The following is a 19,752-nucleotide window of genomic DNA, read 5'->3' on the forward strand; positions in this document are numbered from 1 at the left end:
ATTGCACAATGTGTTAGGTGTTTGGTCTGCCTTAATTTACACTATTTTACTATTCTGCCACAATGGAGTTACAGATATTAGCTTTCCAAAATGGGACTAATTAAAAATTGCCGTATAAGTTAGCAACTTTAGCATCTCTATTAAATTGAAAATGAGGAAATAAATCAATAAGAACTAAAGTTTTCACTATCATTTCAATTTTACAGCAAATTTCAAAACCTTCTACTTCCCAAAACCTAGAAAACAAAAATAATAGAAAAGGAAAAACTAATATTTCTCCTCCTGCTGAAGCACATCTTTCCCCAAGGTCCTATTATATAGTAGGGTTCAAAACACATCTATCCTTTTCTGGAAAGCAACCTCAGAAAAGGACAGTTCGGGAGGACATGTCATGTTACCTGGGCAAGATGGTGTCAGCTCTTTGCCACAATGGGACAAATTAATTAAAAAAAACCTTCTACCTTTAAACAAACAACTGAAAAAAAAAAAAAGCCCTGCTGTAGGGAATGCCTCTGGCACCTTTTCAGCAGCAAGAAGGGAGCCTCAAATCTTATTTTGGAGCCTGAGGGTCTACATCAGATCAAGTGTCAACCAGGGAAAAGGAGGAAGGCCCAATAATGGTGTGAGGGGAAATGCAAATAAAAAAAAAATACCTAAGTGCTCCTGACTCCTCAGATCTTATCTCCAAGAAGACTACCCAATTTAAAGTGCTAAAATGAAAATGAGCATCAGAATGGACTGCAAATATGAGACTTCTGGAGGAAAAGGTCAGGGAAAATCTCTGTGAAGCTGCTGGAAATAGCTGAGGCAGCCGGCAAAGGCAATGGACTTAAATATCTGCCACTAAATGGCAAATGTTTGAAAAAAGACAAAAATTGCAGATTCAACCTTTGTGTCCATGGAATTCCAAAGTAACAGGAATGGGGGAAATATCAATCCCAATTTCTGGTAAGATGTCTCATTGACCTCCTCCCAGAATTTCTATAGCAGAAAGTGACTTTGGGCACAATTACACTGTCCTTCAGTGTTACTCCTCTGAAGTTGCCTGCCACAGCTGCTGGCGAAACGTCAGGAAAGAAAATACCAAGACCACGGTTACACAGCCCGGATAACCCACAAGAACCAATAACTTTAACCCTGATCCAAAATTGGTTTGATTAAATTCATTTATGGAGGAAAATAAAAATTTGGCACACAGACCTTTCAATCAATCAATCAATCAATCAATCAATCAATCAATCAGATTTTATTTCGATACAATATCAGCTCTGAATAAAAATCAAAGTTAGGTTAAAATAATAAAATAAAATAATAAAAGTTGATGGTTCTGGGAGGGATGATTGGAAGAAGAGGAGGAAACCTTTCATATATTTTAAATTAGCTGCACTGGAAATTTAGGAAAAAATTACAATTAGCATGAGGTATCATCACTTTTGGAAAATAGCTGTTAGAAAAATTAACTCCCCAAATTAGATTAACAAAAAGCCAAGGTAGTGTTTATGCTATCTTTTATGTTTGAAACCCATTTATTTCTTTTGTCAACTTGCATTCAACAACAATTTGAGAGCCAATGTCGTATAGTGGTTAAGAGCAGCAGACTCTAATATGGAGAACCAGGTTTGATTCCCCACTCCTCCACATAAAGCCTGCTGGGTGACCTTGGGCCAGTCACAGTCCTCTCTGTACTCAGTCCCACCTACCTCACAAGGTGTCTGTTGTGGGGAGAGGAAGGGATTGGGATTGTAAGCCGCTTTGAAAGTAGAGAAAAGCAGGGTATAAAACTCTTCAACTGTACAGCCTCCATCAAGTGCCAAGGAACCTATGGAAAGGTGGCATCATAACATAAATAATGCTCATATTTCCACTAAAACTGTAATGTTTCTGTTAAGCTGTAAAACAACTTGTACAATTGTTTGTTTACTTAACTTTTTAACTTCTTATTGTCGTCATAGCCTGTTGCTCTGTAAATATATGCACTTCATATATAATTTGAATAAGCATAAATAAAATGTTGAAAAAGGACAGGTCCTAGCTTCCTGAAAGGAAGGGAAGGCACACATGAGTGGCAAATGAGTGCTTCTGCCCGGATGGCCCTTGATTGGCTCAGTAGGGTGCCATCTAGTTCAAGATGGTATTCTGCTTTCAATAAACATAGTCTCAAGCTGGCAGTTAGGATGTGGACATTTGGTGAAGACACTTGGAGTTGTCTGCAATATGCTTGCCATACAAGCAGTTGCACTTTCCACATTTGCAGAGTATATACTAATCTGATCTGGAGCTAAGTTCAGCCATATGTAAACACTCACAGTATCCATTCAGAGGGAAAGGTTCCATTTTGATTTCCTCAGCAAGGAAGATAAAGCAGAGAGAAAAGGATTCATGCATATATATTTTTTGCACAGTGCTCTTATAGTCTACCAACACAGCCTCATCCGTAAGATGGCCTCTTACCTTGATACGTCTGGATTCACGCCACAGTTAACATTGGGACTAGACTACTATGATGCACAATATATTGGTCTCCCCTCAGAAATGCCAACTGGTCAAGAATGCCTCGGCTATTAACGGGAGCTAGATGGAGCATGCATATTACTTCCATTCTGCCCATCTGTTACCGGGCTCAGTTTAAGGTATTGGCTATTACATACAAACCCCTTCAAGGCCTTGGCCTCTTATTTGTGGGACTGTCTCTGCCCCTATGGTCTGCCATGACAACTTAGCTCAAATCAGTAGTGGCTTCTGCAGGTGCTAACCTGCAAATGGGCAAAATGAACAACTGCCCATATATGTGCTTTCTCCGTTATGGCTCCCACTTTGTGGGATGACCTGCCCAAGGTCATCAGGAAATCTCCCACTCTCCTCCCGGCTTTCCGCAAAACTAAGCTATTCAAGAAGGCTTTTCTGTGCAGGTAACAGGGTTGCACTGTACAAAATGGTTTTACAAACTTGCTTGGATAAAGTATTAGGCAGGCAGGATCCTAATTATGCAATTTCTGTACCACTTAATGTGCCATGTGAATACTTATGTTATGCTTCAGTTCTTTCTGGTGGTTCCAGACTTCCAAAAACCTAATGCACTGGATTCTGAATGCCCCATTTTGTTGATTGTACTGACTCACTGTGTGTAATTGGCCTGAGTCCCTGTGAGAAAGCAAACTATAAATAATGTACTTTTTAAAAATAGAAATTGTACTGTATTTCCCATTTATTTAAAACAATAATATCCTGCCTTTCCAAAAGCTCAAGGTAGCTTACAAATATAACAATACCTCAAAATTAAAATAATAAAACATTACAAACTTCTCAGCACTTAAATAATATGCAGCATCCAAAAACATTTAGTGGGCCAAATCTATGCCCTCACTGGTAACAGCAGGGTATCTACCTATATATCTAATAGCCAAGTGTGGGCCGAGATGCAGACATCTAAATCCATGGACCGGGCCCACACGGACAAGAGATTTTTTTCCAAATTTGCCCCCCCCCCCCGGTTTGCAGAACAATTTAAAAACTTTTTAAAAAAATACACGAGGTTCCTTGATTTATCTCTGGCTAAAAATTAACTTTAACCCTAATGGTCTTCTCCCACTGATCCTTTGTGACACCTTTAGGTCAAAATGGGTGATAGCCATAGAAGACAACTTAAATAACTTGGGTTTTACACCCCTAGCACTACTTCAGTTAGGGTGGGAACAAGCTAAGTTAATTATATCCCAAAGGATTAAAGACATTGAGAGACAAGCAGATTTAGCAAGGGAGCCTCTATTCATGGCCCCCCTCCATTCTAAATACATCGTAGCAGCAGCAGCCTATCGCCACTATTTAGAGATAAATATAGAAGGGTCTTTACCCTGGCTAGATGTGCAGCCTTACCTTCTGCTATGCTAGAGGGGAAATTTAAGAAGACACCCTGGGAGGAGAGATTCTGCCCTTGCAAATCAGGGGACTTAGAAACTGTTGAGCATGCCCTCCTGAACTGCAATTTTTATATATTACCCCATTCGCAGTTTATTGAGCCCCTCTTATCGAGAATGGGACCTGACAGGGCAGGAGAAAGGATTCTCCTACAAGGGGATAATCCTTCAATCACTCTTCAGGTTGCGAAATTTTGCATGGCAGCAATGAAAATTTGAAGCCATAGAACAGCCTCTTAGCGCAATTGACAGATGTATCCCAGCTGTAATTTTCTTTTTAAGTATTATAAGACTCGGACTGTAATTCTTTGTAAGAATTTATTAGCCCATGTTTTCTGTTTTATCTTGTTTTATCTGGCTAAGGGCCGTAAATAAATTATCTATCTATCTATACGAGGTTTAAATCGCCCTAAAACAAAAAAAGTTGTCTGCAAATGTGCAGAGTTCTTACCAAAAGAACTCAGCCTACATGCAGCCTCCTGGATCTTCCCTGCAGTTGCAGCTCCCAACGACAAGGCCGCCGCTATTGGCATAGTTCCCGGAGGCTCTGTTGCCGATGCCGCAGCTCCTGATAACCAGGCCCTGGAACGGTGGCTCTCCAGGTCCCTGTGGACAGCATGGCAGCTGCTGGGGACCCAGCCTCTGCCACCACAGCTCCTAGCAACCAGGTTGTTGGTGTGGGGGCTCCTGGGGGTCCAGCGGCCAATGCTGTGGATCCCTGGGGTGGGGAGCTCCCATGGTGGGGAGAGAGGTTGTATGAGAAGGGGTGAGGTGGGAAAAGGGGGGGAAATTGAGAAATGGAGGGGGAAGAGAGGGGGGTTAGTGTGAGAAGCATTGGTTGGAAGATACAGAGGTAGGGTTGCCAGATCCCTCTTCGCCACCAGTGGGAGGTTTTGGGGGCGGAGCCTGAAGAGGGTGGGGTTTGGGGAGGGACTTCAATGCCATCGAGTCCAACTGCCAAAGCGGCCATTTTCTCCAGGTGAACTGATCTCTATCGGCCGGAGATCAGTTGTAATAGCAGGAGATCCCTGGCTACTACCTGGAGGTTGGCAACCCTATACAGAGGGGGGAGATTAACATAGAAGGGGTGAGGGGAGAAAGGGGGTGAGGGAAGATGGATAGATAAGGGGTGGGAGCAGAAAGGGAAAGGGGGAGCACTGATAGAGAAGGGGGAGAAGCAAGGAAGCAAAGGCGGGGAGATGCCCCCTCCCTGCATGTTCATTGCAGATCCATACTTGTAAATGTCTAAATAAATAAAGGCCTGCTGAAAGAGGTGAATCTTACACCCCCTCCTAAAAGCAAGTAAGTGAGGAACTATGCATTTTGGGGGGAAGCTCATTTTATAAGTGTGAGGTAGCTACTGTAAAGGCCCTGCTCCTTGATGCAACAGACGTGACTTCTTATATGAACGTGAACTGGCACCAGATGTGAAGAGCATAACTGGCATGGCAGCTGCTTTAGAAGAAGTGGTCCCATATGGGGCCAGGCCAGCATCTGGAAGGCAGCCACTGCAATTGATATTGGACAGGGTATTTTGCATATCCTAACAGTTGTCAGGAGACATGCAGCCATTCTGCACCAGCTGAAGTTACAGAGTCATTTCCATGAAAAGCACGTTGCAGTAATCAATCTGAAGATAGCAACTGCATCAGCATCTCAGGATCCCATTTACCCAGGAGGGGGTGGGTTCTGAGTAACAAATAAAGCTGGTACGAAGAATTTGTAGCCGTTGTAACCACAGACTTAACAAAGAAACAGAACCAGATCAAGCAGGACTCCCAAGACTTCACACCTGCTCAGATTGAGAAATTCTCACCTCATCAACTGCAGGTAACATATTCCCCTCTAATAATAATATTTAGCTTTAGAAACAAACACATTCCCCGTACTTGTGAACCTTACAACAGTTCTATACGTTAGATCAGTGTTATTATAATACCCCATGTTGCAGATGAGGGGCTGGTTCAGACACTGACTTAGCTAAAGTCATCCAGTGAATTTACGGCTGAGGTAAAATTCAAGCCAGGGAGTTCTTGATTTGGAATCCAGTCTCATAGCCATTGGGCTTCACCTGTTCTTTAGAAACAATGGGCTTCTCACAAGGATCACTTCTGACTTATGGGGATTCATTTTCAATCTGTGGTGCCTCAGCCAACCAACCACAACCTCCAGGTTCAGAATAGAGCAGTTCCTGGATGTTTGATAACAGAACTTTAGAACTGGTTGTTATTAGCATATTGATGATACCATACTCTAAAACTGATTGATTTCCTTCAGCAGCATTGCACAGATGTTAAGTAAGATTGGTGCTAATGCTGAATCCCTGTGCAACACTGCAGTCTACCTTCCAAGTAGCTGAGGTACCATGTCAAATAGCCACCCTCTGAGACTGTTCAGGTACAAAGGAATCAAATCAGTGGTAAGCCAAATTCAATCCTCCTCCCCCCCCAAAAAATTGCAAATAATGTAAAATAAGAGTTATCCAGCAAGTCAAGAGTTGCTGAGAAGTCTAATATCACCCAGTCTCAAACGTACCATTCAAGAAGGGGTGATCAGGCAACTTCAAGGATTCCTGAATGAAGCATATTGTTTGGATCCATTCCAGTCTGGATTCAGGCTTGGTTATGGGAGTGAAATGGCCTTGGTCACCCTGGTGGATGACCTGTGCCGGGAGATGGGCAAGAGGACTGTGACCCTCTTAATTCTCCTGGAACTGCCATGGCTTTTGATACCATTGATCATGGTATCTTTCTGGACTGCCTTCAGGGTTGGGACTGGGAGGCACCATTTTGTGGTGGTTTTCATCTGACCTCAAAGGTAGGTTTCAGAGGGTGGTGCCAGGGGACTGCTGTTTGACCCTTTGGCCTCGGACCTACAGGGTCCTGGAAGGTTCCATCTGGTCCCCCATGCTTTTAATATCTTCATGAAGCCACAAGGAGAGAGGCTGTCTGTAGATCTGAGCTGTGTTGCCACCAACATGTGGATAACACTCTGCTCCATATTGTGCTTCTAGCAGATCCCAAGGAGGCTGTGGAAACCATGAACAAGTGCCTGGAGACAGTTTTGGGATTGATGAGGGCTAATAAACGGAAGCCTTATCTCAACTAAATGGAGGTGCTGTTGGTGGGGGGAACATCTGACCCAGGAACTGGGATGTCTCTTGTTCTGGATGAGTTTGCACTCTCCCTAAAGAAGCAGGTTTGTAGCTTGTGGGCACTGCTGGACCCCGGATGTCCTTTTGGATAAACAGGTGGCATCAGTGTCTGGGGCCAGAACCTTTAACTGGAGTGAGTCATAGGGACCATACCATTCCAGCCTTGTTCCAACCACTCTGGCTCCCAATGTGCTTTCAGGCCCAAATCAAGGTGCTGGAATTGGCTTTTAAAGCCTGGGGCTAGCATACATTTAAGGATTGTCTACTGCCATATGAACCCACCCAACCACTTCAGCCATCTTCAGAAGTCCTCCTTTAAAAAAAAAAAGATGCACCTGTGTACTAGAAGGAAGTTCAGCGCCTGTGTTCTCGCAGCTGCTTCTGTGCCATCCAGAGAGGAACAGGCAAGGAGAGAAGCAGAAAACATCTTTGCTCTCTCCATGTGGGATGTCTGTTCCTGCTCCCTGCACGATTTCTGTGTTTAAATAATCTGTATCATATACTTTCCCAACTCTCGTGTGAAGTCGGGGATCAATTAACAATCATTGTAACTTAAAATGCCGTAGAATTACAGTGCTGGAAACCCACCCATACCTTGGCTGGAAGTTCCAGTCAGGTCACACAGCCCTGAATAATAATTTTGTCACCTGGCTTGCCAGTATAGGTGGAGATACTATGACCCAGCTCACCAATTTGCCTATCTAAAGTGACTAATGGTGTGATCCTATGCAGAGCTACTCCAGTCTAAACCCACTGGAATAACTGCTGTGAACTTTGAGGGCAGTTCCCAATGAATCAAAACAAGAAGAAAACAATCCTCTCCTGCAATAGATAAGAGCAGAGGCTGATCTAGTGAAGGGAGGCATTCCTCCTCTAGATCTTGGCACTCCAGTGGTGTGGAAGAATGCCGCTTCAGTGGATTAATTCCCTATAATCAAGAGCTGATGGTAATGGAGTTTTAGCCTTGGACTATGAACCTTTGCACCATCTCAGTAGAGTAGGGCACAACCATTCCTCTTGTGCCTAAAAGCACTTTGCTTTATTGCATGAGGAATGTGCAGTTGTCACTCAGTTGTTAAAGATCCATATATTTTCTCCACAGCTAGAATATCTTTTGCTGGGAAACTGCATTCTCACACCAATAAAGCACAATATTTTGATTGATTGATTGATTACCCCTTTCCATCAGCCAGCAGTAGTTTGAAGTGCTGTGTGTAATATATTTGAGAACCTTTACATGGCCACCTGTTGGCTAATGCTAATGCCTGTGACATTACTGCTAATGGGCAAGACACTCCTCTTCTATGCCCACTGCGCTTCGAGTGTTTCAGAGAAAGTCACAGCACATTGGTCACTAGCAAGGCTACTTCCTCCACTGCTGAATCACCCCACCCTTCTGGAAGCCTCTTTGTTTAGTCATTTCCCCCTTTAAACAATCGTTCTGTGATGCACTCCAGCACCGGAGTTCACACCTATCCTTTTAATTAAAAAAGGAAATCAAAATATATGGTATTCATGCTGCACGGCTATTTCCCTCTCCCCATTAAGGAGGAGCTGGATGTTGCGCGATACGTATAAATCAGATTTTTAAAAGAAGGGAAGGCGGAATCCTCTCTTAACTTTCCAGGGGATTAAATGAAGTGATGCTGAGAAGAGCAGTTGCACTGGAAGCCACTGAGCATGTTCAATCCGGCTGGTCACGAAGCATTTACTCCTGTTTTCCCTCCAACTGTAACAGTCTTAAGTTGTCTGGAAAGTAAATACAATTGTTTCAGCAGTAAGACCGTAAATGGGAATAGGATTGCAGTCCGATCTTTATGCGTGCTTACTCGGGAACACCTGATCTCGTCAGATCTCAGAAGCTAAGCAGGGTCGGCCCTGGTTAGTATTTGGATGGGGGACCACCAAGGAAGTCCAGGGTTGCTGTGCAGAGGAAGGCACTGGCAAGCCACCTCTGTTGAAAACCCCAAAAAGGGGTCGCCATAAGTCGGATGCGACTTGACGGCACTTCACACACACACTCGAGAACAGATGCCACACTGTTAACGGAAATCAATAGGACCACAGCCGAAACTGACTGAATCACTTCCTCATCGCCCAGAAGACCCCATTCTCTCCCCCTACAAATCCTTTTGAAGAATGATGACGTAGGCTCGCGAGAGAGAAGGGGATTACCTCAGCCACTGTGGGCACGCGGCGGCTTCAACCGCCGCTCCTACGCAGGCTCCCACGCAAAGAACCTGCCCAGAACAAGCGAGGGGCGTGGCGTGCACGACACCTCCCCCCCCCGCCCCTCGCACTCTCCAGTCAGGAGAGGCCGCGATTGCTCAGGGAAAGGGGGGGGGAGGCCGGAAAACAAACCGCGTAGTTCGACTGCGCGGCGTGACGTCACCTTCCCGGGCCCGGAAGTGGAGCTCGAAATTAGCCGCGTCTCTGAACTGAGGGAAAGGAGGAGGCGGGGGGGGGGGCGAGCGAATGAGGGCGGGACAAACCATCACGAAACAGTGAGGCGATCGACGGCGACGCGTCTCCCGGTAACCAGTCCTTGCCCCGCCCCCTTCTCTCCCCTCGTTGCCGGGAAGGGAGGCAGCAGGTACGTGCCGCCGCCCCGAGTTTTTGTGTTGCGTCAACGGGCCGCCCCGTTCCTCCTCCTCTGGAGGATGACAGGAACGGAGGTTCCCCCCGCCCCTCCTCCTCCTCCTCCATCATCCTGTCAGGTGTGCGAGAGTCTGAAGCGAAGCCTTCCGGGCCCCCGCGAGCGGCGCTGCCCTCGAGCCCGTCTGCGAGGGGGAGGTAGCGCACCGCGGTGGGAAAGCCCCGCCGCCGCCCCCTGTCCAACCACGGCGCGGCCCTCCCCCCTCGTCACCCTCGCTTGGGAGGCGGCTCGCCGGCGGGGGGGAGGGTGTCGCCCGCGTGTTGCTGCCCCCCCCCTCTGCTCGCGGTCGGCTGACGCGACCAGGAAGTGAAAGCTAGCCCTGTCGGGCCTGGGCCGTTCGTCTGAAGGCTCTCTGGGGCTGCCTCTGTAACGATTACAATCCCGGTGCCTCTGGGCCGTTGTGACAAACGGGACGGAGGCTGGGAGCCGGACGCTGTAATGAAACTCTTCCAAGTTCTCTTACTGCATGTTTACTGAGTATCTTAAAGGTGTGCGGAATGTGACGCTTTCAGGGCCTGTGTGCTGTAGTGCTGCACTGTTAACCATTCACCAAGTGGTAGGTTACCACTGGAGTAGATACCCCAACAGTTGTATTCTCTGCACTTTCTCGTTATTTCTTTTTCACAGATGTTAATGCTGTGGTCCACAGTTATTTCCCTTCCTGCCATGGGTGGCAGGACAGGTGGCAGTGGAACAGTGGTTTCTCTCCCTTTGTACACTATATATTGCACACACCCCTTTCCTCTTTCTTTTACCTGGCAAAGTCACAGCCAGGTATCTTCCTTTCTGAAGGGAAACATACATATAGAAGCAGGATTAATTCAGTTAGGGCAAGTATGTCTGGGCAGATGAAGAAATAATGGAGTAGTTAATGCTGTAATTCAGAGCTATAGCTCATCGTGCAATAGAAACGTAGATGTAGACACCTCATTAAACAATGGCCTTAAACTCATGGATTAGCACTTAGTTCAAATAAAGTGTTTCAAAATCCTTGAAGTGTTTGTTTCTAAATTTCCCACTGCTCCATTTTTTCTGTTTGCGTTCTAATCACGTTTGGGAGTTGTTTCATAATGTAGAATTGAACAGCTGTTTAGGAAATAGCTGTGTGTATAATAATACAAAATTATTTTAAAATCCACAGCTTTTTTTTACTGAGTAAACTAGACTTTTAAAAAATTCCAAGTATTAAGGTCTCTCCTGGTCATCCACTGACTCCTAAATTTTCACTCTTTAACAATAGGCAGTGCTGTCCCATATTGTCTATGTTGGGCCAAAAGCTGGAGTCTCCACTGAAAGTGGCAATGGACTTTGTCTTGAAGATAATTCTGCCATCGAGAAATAATGATTGTGGATTTTATTTTGCATAAATTGTCTTGTCCCTGTGATCCTAATGATGATTTCTTTTTCCTCAAATTTGTTAGTTACCTAAACATATAATCCTTTGCATAAACCAGTAATAATAAATTGGGATTATTTGTTAAAATTTTAGGAGTCATAAGTGTAATTTCTTCCTCCAGTTCTTCAGCAAAAACTGTTGAAGGTTGTTGCTTAATTTCAGAAGACTTTGGGCCATATGCTGCTATCATTCCATTCTAGGTCATAGTTCAATACTGGAGTTTGATCAAATTTATTGCTGGATAGCTCACACTATCAAAGACACTGTTGAGGATTATACTTTGCTTATTGTGCATATCCCATCACCTTAAGGAGCATTTTTCTCCTTACTCCTTTTCTGTTGGTCTCATACTTTAGCTTCTCTGGGTTCTTTAGGGTTTTATGTGATGGGCTATATTTTTTAAGGCAAAATTACTGTCATTTTTTATTGTTAACATCACATTCCTTCAGAACAAGCGTGGGTATATGCATATTAGACAGAATATTTGCTGATTATCTTCTCTTCTGCAGTGGCTTTTATGTTTTAGATTGGGGGTTCATATATTTGAATATTCAAAAGACATGGAGTATGTTGGAGAAAGATGCTGGCAGCCACTTGGTCAAAGCTGGTCCACAATGGTCACTAGCTGGCACATTACTCATTTAAGCATTTAGTGTCATCCAGAATTCTTTAGCTGTTTTTCATGAGGTTGCCACTAAAGTACCAACCATAATACCATTGCTTTCTGTAATTTACTCTTCCCTCTCCAAAAGGATAACACTTAGACATTTAGCCTAAGGTGAATAACGAATATTGATGAATACAAAGGATGGGAAAATAATACAGATTTGTTCTCTCTTCTGATGGTAACCACTGCATTATGTTTTCATTGCACAGGGTTTGCATCTTGGGTCACCATGGTATTTGGTAGTACAGTCCTTTATAATGATGCACTCTGGGGATGTTGTTAGGGAGCTTACAGAGGTGGGACCTGCCGTCTGTATTCTTATCCCTTGCCCTTTTTGGTTGGATACATTATGGTCAGCTGGATCTGAGAGGTAACGATTTTGAGAGATGGAGAAAGACTGCAACCACCACTGTTCCCTAAAGATATATTGAACTATCAGCTGGTTGCTCATGTACTCTTTGAGGCCATGGTGCTTCAGCAAGTGGTTGTGGCCTATCTTCAATTGTAGGTGATGCGGAGGAAGTAACCAGAGTTGTTTCAAGCTAACTGCCCATATAGTTTTAGAATAGAAAATGTCTTGGTCATTGTGGGAACAGTCTGCAGGGAGATAGATGGGGAGAACAACCTTGTCAGTGCTCATGGACCCTCTCAGCACCTTCTTATACTTTGAACTAATGATATCCTACTGGATAGCCTACCTGGATTGTGAGTCAAAGATGCCGTATTCCAGGGATTGTGCTCCTGCCTGGCAGGTTGGTTCCAGAATGTATTGACAGAAGAATATTGATCTGCACTTTGGCATTTATGCTGTGGAGTTCCGCAGGACTCTGCTTTGTCCACCATGCTGTTTAACATCTGTGTGAAACCTCTAGACGATATCATTCAAAGATCTAGGGTAGCAATATTGTCAGATAGGGCTTCTGACAGCTCCGTCCTCAAACAAGATGGTTCCCCCGCAAACAAGATGGAGTTCTCCGTGCACTCCTTCCCTCCGGTTTTGCACACGAGCTCCGGCCAGAGATTTACAATTGTAGGGACCCGCCCGTGTAAATCTTCGATCTGATATCGGGTCCCGCACACAAAGCCAAGAGCTCGGCCATCTCCTCCACTGATTGCTCATGATTGTTTCTGTTTCAGTTTTACTTAAGTCGTTACCGGCAGGAAACGACTACATTGTCTCTTTGTTTCTGTAACCCTATTGTATCAGCCCTATAAATGTATTCCCACTCCTCCTGTCATGTATTCCAACCTTGTTTGTCTCCTTACTGAAATCATTGACTTTCGGACTAAATCTTTGAATCGCTGCTCTGCCTGGATTTGAGTTCTATTACCTGAAACGCTGTGCATTTGCTGAAGCCTGACATTAGGTTGGAATCCATCTTTTTTATTTTTCTACTAGTTAGTTCTTGAGAAAGATATTCCCCAGTTCAACCCGATCCGCCGAACTGATCCGGCGGTACGAACGCCTCTGCCTGTCGGAACAGCAGGAAGCGGTCCTGCCCCGGGAGGAAGCAGCCCCAAGCCGGGAGGAAGTAACCCCGGGAAGGAGCCCCGCAGAACTTGCAGAGGGGGCACCGCGGATCGCCGGACAGTACGTCCACCAATCAACCACGGGGCCAAACTTCGATCTCCTATATCGAGGCCCACTGGAGGACCTATACTCCAGGGAGGAGGAACCGCTCCGAGGCCGAGCTGCAGTCACCTCAACCCCGTGCCCCCGAGAAGAGGAACGCCGTCTTCTGCAGGAGCAGAACCACGACCTGACTCGACAGAACCGGGAGCTTCAGGACCAGCTGGAGATCCTAAGGAGGGAGATGACGGCGCTAGCAGGGACGGTGCGAGGACTCCGATCGTCCATCGGCGCTGCGACTACCCTCCTGTTCATTCTCCACGCACAGTCGCCTGGGACCTGCAGATTTCCTTTGGTGGGACCTGCGCCCAGTAACCCCACTTTCTACTGCAACTTTCTGGCTTCATGAACGATCAGGGTAAGACTTTTCCCTCCGAAGAAGCCCGGGTGCGGTACGCCATCGGGCTTTTAAAGAAGGAGGCAGTAGAGTGGGCAGTGGCAGCGACAGAAGTTAACCCTGGACTTCTGTGCTCCCTCGATGATTTTCTGGAGGCCCTGCACCGCCGGTTTGAGGACCCTCACTGGGCAGAGAGGGCCAAGATTGCTATGCGCAGATTGAGGCAGGGGTCCCGGTCTGTGCTAGAATATGCCCAGGAGTTCCAGTCCCTGGCGTGCAAGGAGCGAGAGTGGAGCGAAGCCACCAAGGTCCAACACTTCCGCGAGGGACTGCGCTGGGAAGTGTTGGAGGGCTGCCTGACTCTGGGAGACCCTGACACTGTGGAGGACTGGGTCCGGCTGGCAGGGCAAGTAGAACACCGCAAGCTGACCCTGCAGTTCGCTAAGGATCGCCCAGGGAAGGAACCCCCCTCCAGAGGCCCGACCAAGGGGAACACTGCAACGGAGGTACACCGAGGCGAAGGGAATCGAGGCCGTTTCCCGGACAAGAGCGTGCAGCTTCAGAGAGGGTTCCTGTCTACATTGAGGAAGGATGGGACACTTCGCCGCCAAGTGCACCAGCGGATCGCCCAGGCAGGCGACAGACAAGAAAGCTCTGACCGGCTACCAAGTTCCGGACCTGAAGAGGACGGAGGGAACACCCACCCGGCGCAGAACGGCGGCGTTAAGCGTGGACCTGGAGCCTGTCCTGTGTGAACATCGCTGCTGTTCCAGAGATGTCTCACTGCCAAAAAACGAAGAAAGCTTCCTGTGAGTGAACCGGCACAGGAGGCTACTTTGCAAGAGAACGAGCCGGTTCCGACCTGGGTGAGTGACCAGGGAGAGACTCTACTGGTACCTGTGGTGTTAAAAAATCCCCAGGGAGGGATCCAATTGCAGTAGTGGGCATTTTGGACTCTGGCTGTTCCAGGACTTTAATAGACCAGGGGGTGTTTGACCGACTGCAGTTGGGGGCGGTGGAATTGGGTCAACCCTTGTACTTCCGCCAGATGGACGGAAGCGACCTCCAGGGGGGCCCCGTTCATTTGCGCTCTGACCCAGTGTTGTTATGGGTGGGAGATCACTGGGAGCAGATCAGCCTTACCATTGCTCCTGGGATCGCTTACCCAGTGGTTCCGGGAAGCAACTGGATGGCAGGCCACAACCCCAGCATTGACTGGGTGCAGCGTCAAGTGGTTTTTGAGTCTCCACAATGCCGGTGGCATTGCCGGGAGGACATGCCCGGTGAGGGGAGGGTGACTGCCGTGACAGCAACCCCTGTGATACTGCCCCCGGAATATCAGGACTTTTCGGATGTCTTTGAGGGGAAGGACTGTGACTTGCTACCCCTTCACCGCACTACGGACTGTGCCATTGAGCTCACTGCGGACATGAAGCCCTCCAAAGCCCGGGTTTACCCCATGAGCCCCCTGGAAAAGACTGTGTTGCGGGAGTTTCTGGACAAGAATCTGGCTAGGGGGTTCATCCGTCCATCCAAGGCCGCATTCTCCTCACCCTGCTACTTTGTAAAGAAGAAGGGGACTTCGGACCTCAGGTTGTGTGTGGACTATAGGGGTCTCAATGCAGTGACTGAAAAGAATGCATATCCCATCCCCCTCATCCCTGACCTTCTCAGTCAGTTGCAGGAAGGCAGGATATTTTCAAAACTGGACCTGGCGGAAACCTATTACCGGGTCCGGATTAAGGAGGCGGACGAGGTGAAGACAGCCTTCTCATGTTGCTTTGGTCTTTTTGAGTTTAGCGTGATGCCGTTCGGGTTGTCATGCAACTCATCAATGAAATGTTACATGATTTACTGTTTCGGGGGGTTATCGTGTACCTAGATGACATTTTAATCTATTCTCGGGATCAGGAGGAACACCGGAAGTTGGTGCGGGAGGTACTGCGCCGACTGAGGGAGCACCACCTATACGCCAAGCTGTCCAAGTGTGCCTTTAATCAGGACAAGCTTGCTTTCCTTGGGTTTGTAGCGTCTCCCAACGGGTTAATCATGGACCCCGAGAAGGTCCAAGCGGTTCGAGACTGGGAACCTCCCCCGAACCCGAAAGCAGGTTCAGCAATTTCTGGGTTTTGACAATTTCTATCGGGAATTCATCCCGGAGTTTGCCGAGATAGCCCTCCCGATCACGGACCTCCTTAAGACCAAGGGGAGGGGTCAGGCGGCCACGGCCGCTAACTATCAGGTGGCGGGGGACGACCGCTGCCAGGCAGCGTTCGACTTACTAAAGAGCCAGTTCATGTCTAAGCCCTTTTTAGCTCACCCTGACTGTTCTCGGCCTTTCGTCCTGCAAGTAGACGCTTCTGACAAAGCAATGGGAGGAGCGCTTCTGCAAAAGGACGCTCAGGGGAAGCTCAGACCTTGCGCCTACTTTTCCAAAAAGTTCTTGGGGGCCGAGCTCAACTGGCCGATTGGGGAAAAGGAGGCCATGGCTATCAAATATGCCCTCACGGTTTGGCGCCAGTTCTTAGAAGGGGCGACGGTGCCGTTTGAGGTTTTGACAGACCACCGAAACCTCGAGGCCATCTTGGGGCAGAGGAGGCTCTCGGCCAAACAGCTGAGGTGGGCGGACTTTTTCTCTAGATTCCGGTTCACCATTAAGCATGTTCCCGGGAGGGAGAATTGCCTGGCGGATGGTCTCTCCTGCATGCCGCAGTACGACTGCAGAGTCGAGCGGCCGCTTGGGTCCCTTTTCACCCCAGAACACCTGGACTTGGACCCGGAGGGGGCAAGCGCGGGAGTTCTGACCTGAGCCCAAACCCGGGCGGCGCCCCCCCCACCTGCCCCGGTACTTCCGCAAGGCGGCACGAGCGGTGCCACTCGTCCCCCAGGGGTTCGGACCCTGGCCCAGACCCGGGCGGTGGTTACCACGCCTGTAGCGGACCTCCAGCAAGAGGGAGCACCCGATGTCTCCCCCTCTGGGAGTCCGGATCCAGGCCCAAGCCCGGGCGGTGGGTTCTCCGCCTCCCCCAGCCCTCCTGCAGAGGGAGGCTCACGATTCCCCCTGCTCCCAGGAGGTTCCTGGAGATCTGCCCTCTGCCGCAAAGACCAGGTGGGATGAGGCTCTTCTCGAGGAATGAGGGGAGGGTCCCCTTTGGGTGGAGGAAACTGGGACCCTGGAAGGAAGGACTTATGTTCCCCAGAAGCTGCACCAGGAAGCTCTAGAATGGAGCTACAGCTCCAAGACGGGGGGGTCACTTTGTTTTCGTTAAGACCCTACACCTGGTACGGCAGCACTTTTGGTGGCCAGGGATGCGCCAGTACATAGATGGTTTCGTAAGGTCCTGCCCAACGTGTGCTACCAATAAACGTCTCATGGGAAAGCCCCCTGGACTGCTGAAACCCCTGGAGACTCCGGAGGCTCCCTGGCGGGTGATTGGTATGGACTTTGTAGCCAATCTCCCTCCTAGCCAGGGGAAAACCGTGCTTTGGGTCATCACGGATCTGTTTTCTAAGCAGATCCACCTTATTCCATGCGAGGGGTTGCCCTCAGCCCACAAGTTGGCCCGCCTGTTTGTTCAACAGATATTCCGTCTGCACGGTTTTCCTCGGAAGATCGTGAGCAACAGAGGCTCGGTGTTCCTGTCTAAATTCTGGCAGGCATTTTTGGGAATTGTGGGGGTACAACAGGGTTTGTCGTCAGCCTATCACCCCCAGACAGATGGGCAGACGGAGAGGGTGAATGCTGTTGTTGAATGCTACTTGCGCTGCTTCACCAACTATCACCAGGATAATTGGGTCGATCTGTTACCCCTGGCGGAGTACGCCTATAACAACTCTGTGCACTCTGCTACTGGACAGAGTCTCTTTAAGACTGTCTATGGGATAGAATTCGACCCTTTGGGGGCGGTTCCCCTCCCACCGGGAGGCGACCCTCCGGAGGTATCTGCTTGGTCTAACACCGTCAGAAATACTTGGCCGGGACTTGTTAAACAGTTGGACCAGGCTAAGGAACGGTACAAGGCGCAGGCTGACAAACACAGAGCGCCTCAGTGGGATCTTGTAGTCGGGGAAAAGGTGTACCTTTCCACCAAGAACTTAAAGTCCCTGCGTCCTTGTAGAAAACTTTGCCAAAAGTACGTGGGCCCGTTCACTATATCTCGAGTAATCAACGAGGTCACTGCTGAACTGGATCTCCCCAAAACTTTACAGGGAGTGCACCCCGTGTTTCATGTTAGCCTACTGAAACCCTTTTCTCCCTCCCCTGATTGGCACCACGAACCCCCAGGAACAACACCTATCATGGTGCAGGGGGAACAGCATTTTGAAATTTCTAGGGTCCTGGACTCCAGGCTGCGGAGGGGTCTGCTGGAGTATCTGGTACACTGGAAACATTTAAACTCGAGTCACGATGAGTGGGTTGCGGCAGAACACATGAACGCTCCCTCTCTGATCACCGAGTTCCATCGGAGTTGTCCCGACAAGCCTGGGAACCCGGGGAGGGGGCCTTTGGAGAGGCGGAATGTCAGATAGGGCTTCTGACAGCTCCGTCCTCAAACAAGATGGTTCCCCCGCAAACAAGATGGAGTTCTCCGTGCACTCCTTCCCCCCCCAGTTTTGCACACGAGTTCCGGCCAGATATTTACAATTGTATTGGGACCCGCCCGTGTAAATCTTCGATCTGATATCAGGTCCCGCACACAAAGCCGAGAGCTCGGCCATCTCCTTCACTGATTGCTCATGATTGTTTCTGTTTCAGTTTTACTTAAGTCGTTACCGGCAGGAAACGACTACATTGTCTCTTTGTTTCTGTAACCCTATTGTATCAGCCCTATAAATGTATTTCCACTCCTCCTGTCATGTATTCCAACCTTGTTTGTCTCCTTACTGAAATCATTGACTTTCGGAATTTGAGTTCTATTGCCTGAAACGCCGTGCATTTGCTGAAGCCCAACAAATGTCCACGTGCAGATGACAACCCAACTCCTTTTTTCTAATCAAAGTAACAATATTTCTGTGATGGTCCAAGGTTGATGCATTTCCAGGCACAGTTTGAAGTGCTGGTGCTGATTGTGTTTGCAGTCCACCAGAGGCACTAATGGCGCTCTCTCCTGAAGGATCTTTGTTTGGAGCCGTCTTGATTACCTGCTAAGTACCTTCAAAATCTGTCCTGTTTACCTAAGCCTTTGCTCAATAATGGTTTCTGTTTTCTTTTTAATTATTCCTAACACTGTCATTGTTACTATTTGGATTTTTATTGCTGCTATTTTATGCTGCTGGTTTTTATTGCTTTTATTCATAATAAGTCACATGACTGTCTCTTGCAACTTCTGGGGGGGCATATAATGTTTTAAAATAATTGCCATTATTGAAGTCAGCTTGGGATCTAGTGGTAGAAGATCATGTGACCAATTATTTCACTGTTTTGAAGGCTTGGAGTGGGTGTGATATTGCAAAAGAAAATAATTGAAGGGAATTAATTGTCCACAAGGGTTTGTGTATCCGAGGCATACTCAATGAGCTCTATAGTTAAGAGTGCTCTGCTGGATTCTTAATAAGATTCATACCATTTAACTATTTTGTATGGCACTGTCTCACAACGGATACTGTTTATGTTTGTCACTTTATTTTACAAGTTAGATTTGCATCTTTGTGTTTGTCTCCAGGCATCTTGTTGCTATTCCCATTTTGCATTGTCAAGAAACCTTGGATTACTCACAGATCCACATGATGTATGTGGTTTTCACCTCCTTCCTTTTATCTTCATGATTATCCTGTGAGGTAGACTAAGCTGCAAGTGTGATTGGCCCAGGGCACCTAGTGAACCCCGGGATTCTTTTAATTATCGTCCTTAGTCCATTAACTGTGTCAGGTCTGATATTTTGTGAGGCTGCAAAAAGTCGCTAATGTCTAGGTAACATAGAGTTTTGTTATGATTGAGTTGGAGATGACAGCAGGGATACAGTCACATTTATTTAAGGCCGATAGCAATGGGAAGGCC

At 47.6% G+C, this 19,752-nt stretch overlaps 1 protein-coding gene across 1 annotated transcript in view; it reads left to right on the forward strand.

Annotated features, from left to right (window-relative positions):
- The first annotated feature begins 9,639 nt into the window (after positions 1–9,639).
- FAM172A (family with sequence similarity 172 member A) overlaps positions 9,640–19,752 on the forward strand; it is a 273,486-nt gene continuing 263,373 nt past the window's right edge. Inside the window, exon 1 of the mRNA XM_056848719.1 lies at positions 9,640–9,661. The gene's annotated coding sequence lies outside the window, so the exon portion shown is untranslated. The remainder of the gene's footprint in view (positions 9,662–19,752) is intronic.

This window comes from Euleptes europaea, chromosome 4 (assembly GCF_029931775.1).
Source record: "Euleptes europaea isolate rEulEur1 chromosome 4, rEulEur1.hap1, whole genome shotgun sequence".
NCBI classification, from domain to species: domain Eukaryota; kingdom Metazoa; phylum Chordata; class Lepidosauria; order Squamata; family Sphaerodactylidae; genus Euleptes; species Euleptes europaea.